Source organism: Ricinus communis, chromosome 5 (genome assembly GCF_019578655.1).
Source record: "Ricinus communis isolate WT05 ecotype wild-type chromosome 5, ASM1957865v1, whole genome shotgun sequence".
Taxonomy (NCBI): domain Eukaryota; kingdom Viridiplantae; phylum Streptophyta; class Magnoliopsida; order Malpighiales; family Euphorbiaceae; genus Ricinus; species Ricinus communis.
This window is the reverse complement of record NC_063260.1, coordinates 1,278,795-1,285,143: the sequence shown is the minus strand read 5'-3', so window position 1 is coordinate 1,285,143 and position 6,349 is coordinate 1,278,795.

Genomic DNA, 6,349 nt, shown 5'->3' with positions numbered 1-6,349 from the left:
AGTGGCGCCTGCTGGTCACACACACTCACGACTCACGGCCGCTTGCTGGGCACGCAGGGATAGAGGAATGTGGGTCCCGCTAAAATCGCCACGTCAATTGGCTACCTTTCCACGTGGGTTTTAGGTCAGCAATTTTTGGAATCAAATTGAATTTTTTTTCTTTTGAAGTTGTACTTCACATGGGAAAAGATTCCACCTAACCCACCTGTTAGGCTGTGACATTCTTTTTTTTAAAAAGTTTTTTTGGAACAATTCCTATTACTCTTGAGCCTCAAGTAACTTAACAAATAATAAAGAATTAAAGAAAACAGATAAATAAATAAATAATTAAGAGAAATACAGAAAATGATTTGCCAATTAGCATAGTCCGAAACCGATATCTCTTCTAAAAACATAGCATAATCTGATAACCCGATTAAATTTTTAATTTTTAATTATTATTTTAATAATTTTTAATTTAAGACCAACTATTTATTTATCCGTGCGTTGAACGACTATAATTATTATTTTGATTATAAAATTAAATTGATAAATACAATTAATAAAATTTATAATCTTTTAAAAAATAATAGCAAACTTACTATTTTTAAATGTTTTTTAAAATTTATTAGTGCAATTATAAAAAATTATTTTAAAATATTAATTAATTAATTTTAGTATTATATAACTTAATACAATAATTGATATTACTATTTTTAAAATGAAAAAAATTATTATATAATTAAAAAATTAATTTATTATTAAAAATTATAATTTAAGATGTTATTTTCTAGAATTAGAAATATTATTTAATTAAAAACTGAAATATTAATTAATATAATACTAAAATATAATTAATATGTTATTTTTTAAAATAGAATTAGTATCATTATCTGGTTTGAAAACTATTTATTAGTTAATATAATATTAAAATATATTATTATATTATTTCTTAGGATTAGAGTCAGTATTTAATTAGAGATGTAACTTATTAATCAATAAATTAATAGAAAAAAATTATAAAATTAAACATAAATTTGAATTCTATGTGTTAAAAACAGTACACATATCAATATAAAAATTTCATATGTCAAAAATTAAATATACGTGTCAAAAAATTTAAATTTTAAAAATTAATATAATATAGATATTACTAAATTAATAATTCACTAAATTTATAAGATAATTGATATATTATGGAAAAATTCTTAAAAGCTCACCTTATACATAAATTAAAATTCTCTTATACATTAATACATTGTTTTTGTATTTTATATATATATATATATATATATATATATATAAAGGTTGATACCAATTTGGATCACATTCTCTAACTTTACACATCTAAATGAAAAGCCATTATTATGTGATGTATTATCATTATTGATTGGCTAACTGGTTATAAAAATAATAATATAATACATGAAAATATGTATTATATTAAATACATTACTAGATTAATAAAGTGAGTAAAGAAATATATAGATTTAAAAAAATAATTGTAAATGAATTGAACTATATTATAAACTAATAAATCATTAATTTATTAATTAATAATACCTTATTTAATAATTTTTCTTAGTCCCAAGACTATAAATTTATAGAGACTATAAAAATTATGCATATGACTTATCTACTTGATTGCTTTGCAGTTTGCAATTAATGCCTAATTACAAATATAGAAAAATTTAGCATAACATCGTGATTCTAATATGTTATTTTTTAGAATTAGAATTAGTGTTTAATTAGGAATATAATTTATTAATTAATAAATTAAAAAATATATAAAATTCCATTTAAATTTAAATTTCATGTGTCAAAATAAGTACACATGTCAAAATAAAAATTCAATGTGTCAAAAATTAAGCATACATATCAAAAAAAATTAGATTTTAAAAATTAATATATATATAGATACCGAAACATTCAGTTCAACTGGTTGATCAATTGAAATAGATGGTAAATCTGGTTCGATTAATTTGATTAAATTACAAGTACAATAAATATTTAGATACTTGAATTTTGTCTATTTAGTCACTCTAATACTTCTTTTACTAAGAGTCTCTTTAATATCTTAATTTTAGTTTAACTTAACAAAATACTTAAACTTTATTTTTATAATATCTTAAGTACTTTCAGTTTTCTTTTTAACCTAACAGATAACCGAGCTCTATTTAATGATAACATTAAGACATTTATGTATAGTATACATGGACATATTAAATGAAGTAATATGTTACAATTTTTAAATATTATAAAAATTATACGTTGAAATGTCTATTAAGTTAAATTAAAAATTAAGATGTTAAAGTGACCAATTGATCAAAATTCAGATATTCAAATATATATCTGGCCTAAATTATAATATATCAAACTAAGATTTATAATTCAAACAGATCGAGCTGTAATAACAAATTATTAATCAATTTGATTGACGGTTTAATTCTTTTTAAAACTGCAGTGATAACATTCGTTTGATACATGAGATTACTTAACTAAGTCATAGTATTAGTAAATAATACTATATTTGGTACATATAATAAAGATTGAATTTAACAATCCTATGAGATAAGTCTTATCTAAAACCAAGTCCTCCCTGTCTTTAGTAAGCCATATCCAGTGGAATTATTAATCTATAATTAATAAAATTTTGATCTCTAAAATAGTCTTGAGTTTTTATTCTATTTCTCTAAAATGACTTTTAATTTTTTAATTTATTTTACAATTGCCTATATTTATATCGGTATAATCTAGAGCAAAAAACAGTAGTTCAAGCAAAAATTGATATAGACTAGATAAAAGAATTTAAAAGACATTTTAAGAGAAAGAAAAAAAATAGAAAATACAAGTTTTTATATATAAACAAAAGGTATTATTAATTTGATTACTATAACAATTTATTTATCTAGTTAAACCATCCTATCAAATGAAAACTTTATGAAAATAGGATTAATTAATTTTATTTATTAACATACTTGAATCAAACAATATTTAATATAAATAATTATATAGCTTAATTAATTTAATTCAAATAATTATAAATTCATGAGCCAAATCGACTGTTACTTACATTATGAAGAAAAAGAATTAGCTGTTCAACTATAATTAATTGTCACAAGCATGAAATTAATGACATGTGAATTTCGGAACAAAGCGAAAAACAATAATGAGTTAGCTTAGACCTTTTAAATGACAATCATCAGTTTACTGTCAATTATCAAACCTTAAATGTTAATTTTTCTTTTTTGAAATAAAAGGAGTTTTTATTAAAAATAATTAATAAACACAATTTGAAATAGATAAATAAATATGACTATATTCAAGAAATACATACTAATCTTATTATAAAGATGAGCTTTCTTCTAAATTTTATTAATTGCGTTGACAAAACAATTATATACAATATATTAGGTGCGTTTAGTGCATCAGCAAAAAGTATATTCCAATTGATGGCTATATTCAGCTACAAATTGATAAAGATGAGCTTTCTTCTAAATTTTATTAATTATGTTGATAGAACAATTATATACAATATATTAGCTGCGTTTAGTGCATCAGCGAAAAGTACATTCCAATTGATGGCTATATTCAGTTACAAATTGATTTTAATATCATTTGACGAGCCTTTAAAAGAGTATGATCTTTTAAATACTATAATTAAAGTCATCATAATTTCTATGACAAAATAAAAATAAATTCCCATAAAGTAAGATAAAATAAAATACTCATAATATTTGATCAATAAAACTAATAAACAATTAAGAAAATTAAATATAAAATAAGATCCTAAATAAACTTTTAACTAAATAAATTTATCTTCATTATTGGAAGGCCTTAATTTATCTCGGAATGTTGAAACTTTAGCAGTCATGAGATTTTCTTCCACATATTTTCTATTTGTCATATGTTTATCCAAATTCGCTATTAAAGAAACATAAAAAATTTTACAATCAAAATATATAAACTCTTACTAATTCATACAAATGATATAAAAGTATAATTTGATTATTTTATTATAATTAGAAAAAATATTTAAAAAATTAAAATAAGCTACTATCGATGGTAAAAAGTGAAAAATAATAGATAAAAGAACTATTGCAGATAAAAAGTTTTTTGGACTCAAATGCTAATGTTATTAGAGTAAAAAAAGGTGATAATAAGAAAGTTAGATTAGAGAAGTTCCAACCCTAACTTAATAACCTCCAAAGAAAAACTTAGAAAGACTTGATATTACTGTTACTAGGGTCTCACATGTGCTGAAGGATAATGATTTTAATTTGACATGGCTTTTCTGTTTAATCGAAGCACAAAATACAACTAAAGTATTTTCATGTGTTTATTTGTACAAAAAAAAAAGTTTATGGGCTTATTTACCCTTTTTAGAGGATTATTTGTATCTTCTCTCATAATTAATTGCTGTCTTTCTTTAAAAGAGTTATATCATTGGCTAAAAATTAACATGTAATTAAATTTCATATTCTAATTTGACCGGAATATTAAAATTGCAAAAAAAAAAATGCTAAATTTGATAAAATTAAAATTCAAAATATGGAATTTTGTTCATAGTTATGCTAAACTTTAAAGATCAGGATAGATACATGCTTTTTAAATTAAAAAGTTTAAGTACGTCGGAATGTATATTTTAATATTTAAACTTCGATTATTTAATTATTTTAATATATAATTTTTTAATATATTCTTATAAATATATATATGTTTTTATAATTTATTAAATATTTTCAATTTGAATTAATTTAATAGCTATCTAAATTTTATTTGTTAATGTTTGAATAGATGTATAAAACATATAAACGTATTAAATAAATTTATATATTAAAATAGATTAAATATTATTAAAAAATAAAATAAAGTATTTATCAAATTATATTAAAAGTTAAATTATCAAAGTAAACAAACAATCAAAGTGTATAAATATTAGTTTTTATTAAATTCAAATAGCGTTCGAGATTTATTTTTTTGTGGGAGTAGAGAGTGTTTGTCTTCTAAAAAAATAAAATGTTTTTATGATTTGTTAATTCATCTATTTAATTCTATAAATTTTAAATAATATAGTCAATATATAATCACCATCTAACCCTAAAAATCATATAGAAAAAAGAAAAAAGAAAAAAAGAAAACAAGAAGTAAGTCTCTCCCTTTCAGAGACAAGGTCTAAGTCTTAAAACAAAAGTGTACTAAGATTTAACAAGTAATTAACTAATACAATATAATTAGAGAGGAAAGGAAAGTCCAATGTCTTATCCACAAATTCATTAGTGCTAAACAATTATATAATATAAGACAAGTGGAGGCACAAATGGATTGCTTTGCTCAGTATCCACTTCTTAGATCTTAACAATTTATTAAAAGTAATTAAATAAAACACAACTTGATTAGCAAGTAGACAAATTCAAAACCATTATGCAATTGCCTTTTCTCATAAAGAAAAATAACATATAATAATTTTAAGAATATTTTATTTTTCAAATATTAAATCTAAATGTTAAGTCATGTGAAAATGAGACCATATAAGTAAATTATTAAATAAAAAAGCTAATTATAGAATGATCCAACATTATTTATTAAGAATAGGAACATTTTGAGTTTCAGTTCTTTTAATTCATCATTATTAGAAATGGCTACATCTATTGATTAAGCCACTGTAAATAAAAGATTATTAAAAAAGAATCCCTCCCTTTCACCTCCACATAAAAGTCATAATTAAAAATCAAAATAGATAAATAAATATATATATATAAGTCTAATTAATTTTTAAAAAATTAATTGTACTTTATTGAAAATTCAGCTAGTCCTCGAAGACATTGAGACAAACAGAAAAACAAGAAGAAAGGAAAACCAGATTAGCAAACTGAGTTGCTCACCTGAAAGCTGATGCAGAGGATGACGAAGGAGTCGGCAGCAACAGCAAAATGGCCAAATTGGTTTGCAATAATTAAGGGATTGCAAATAATAGAAGTATCAACGAATTCAAAAATATAAAAATATTAGAGAAAATAGAAGGGAGAATGATTTTATATGTGTAACACCAATTTATTTATAAGTATGAAGAAATCTTATTTATAAAGAGAATAATAGATAGTTAATATTATTTTATTTAAATATTTTTAATATTATTTAAAAAACGAGTTAATTCATATATAGTATAAATAAATTAATTGATGTAATTTTCTTATGTTAATTTATTTTGAACTCGACCGTTTTAAAAAAGTAGTTAGATTTTTATTTATTATATATAATAAAAAATCAGAATAATTTTTTTAATATATTTTAAATATGCTATTTTTAATACTTAATTTAAAATAATTAATTATATTTTTATTAATAATATTATTTTTTTATTCACGGT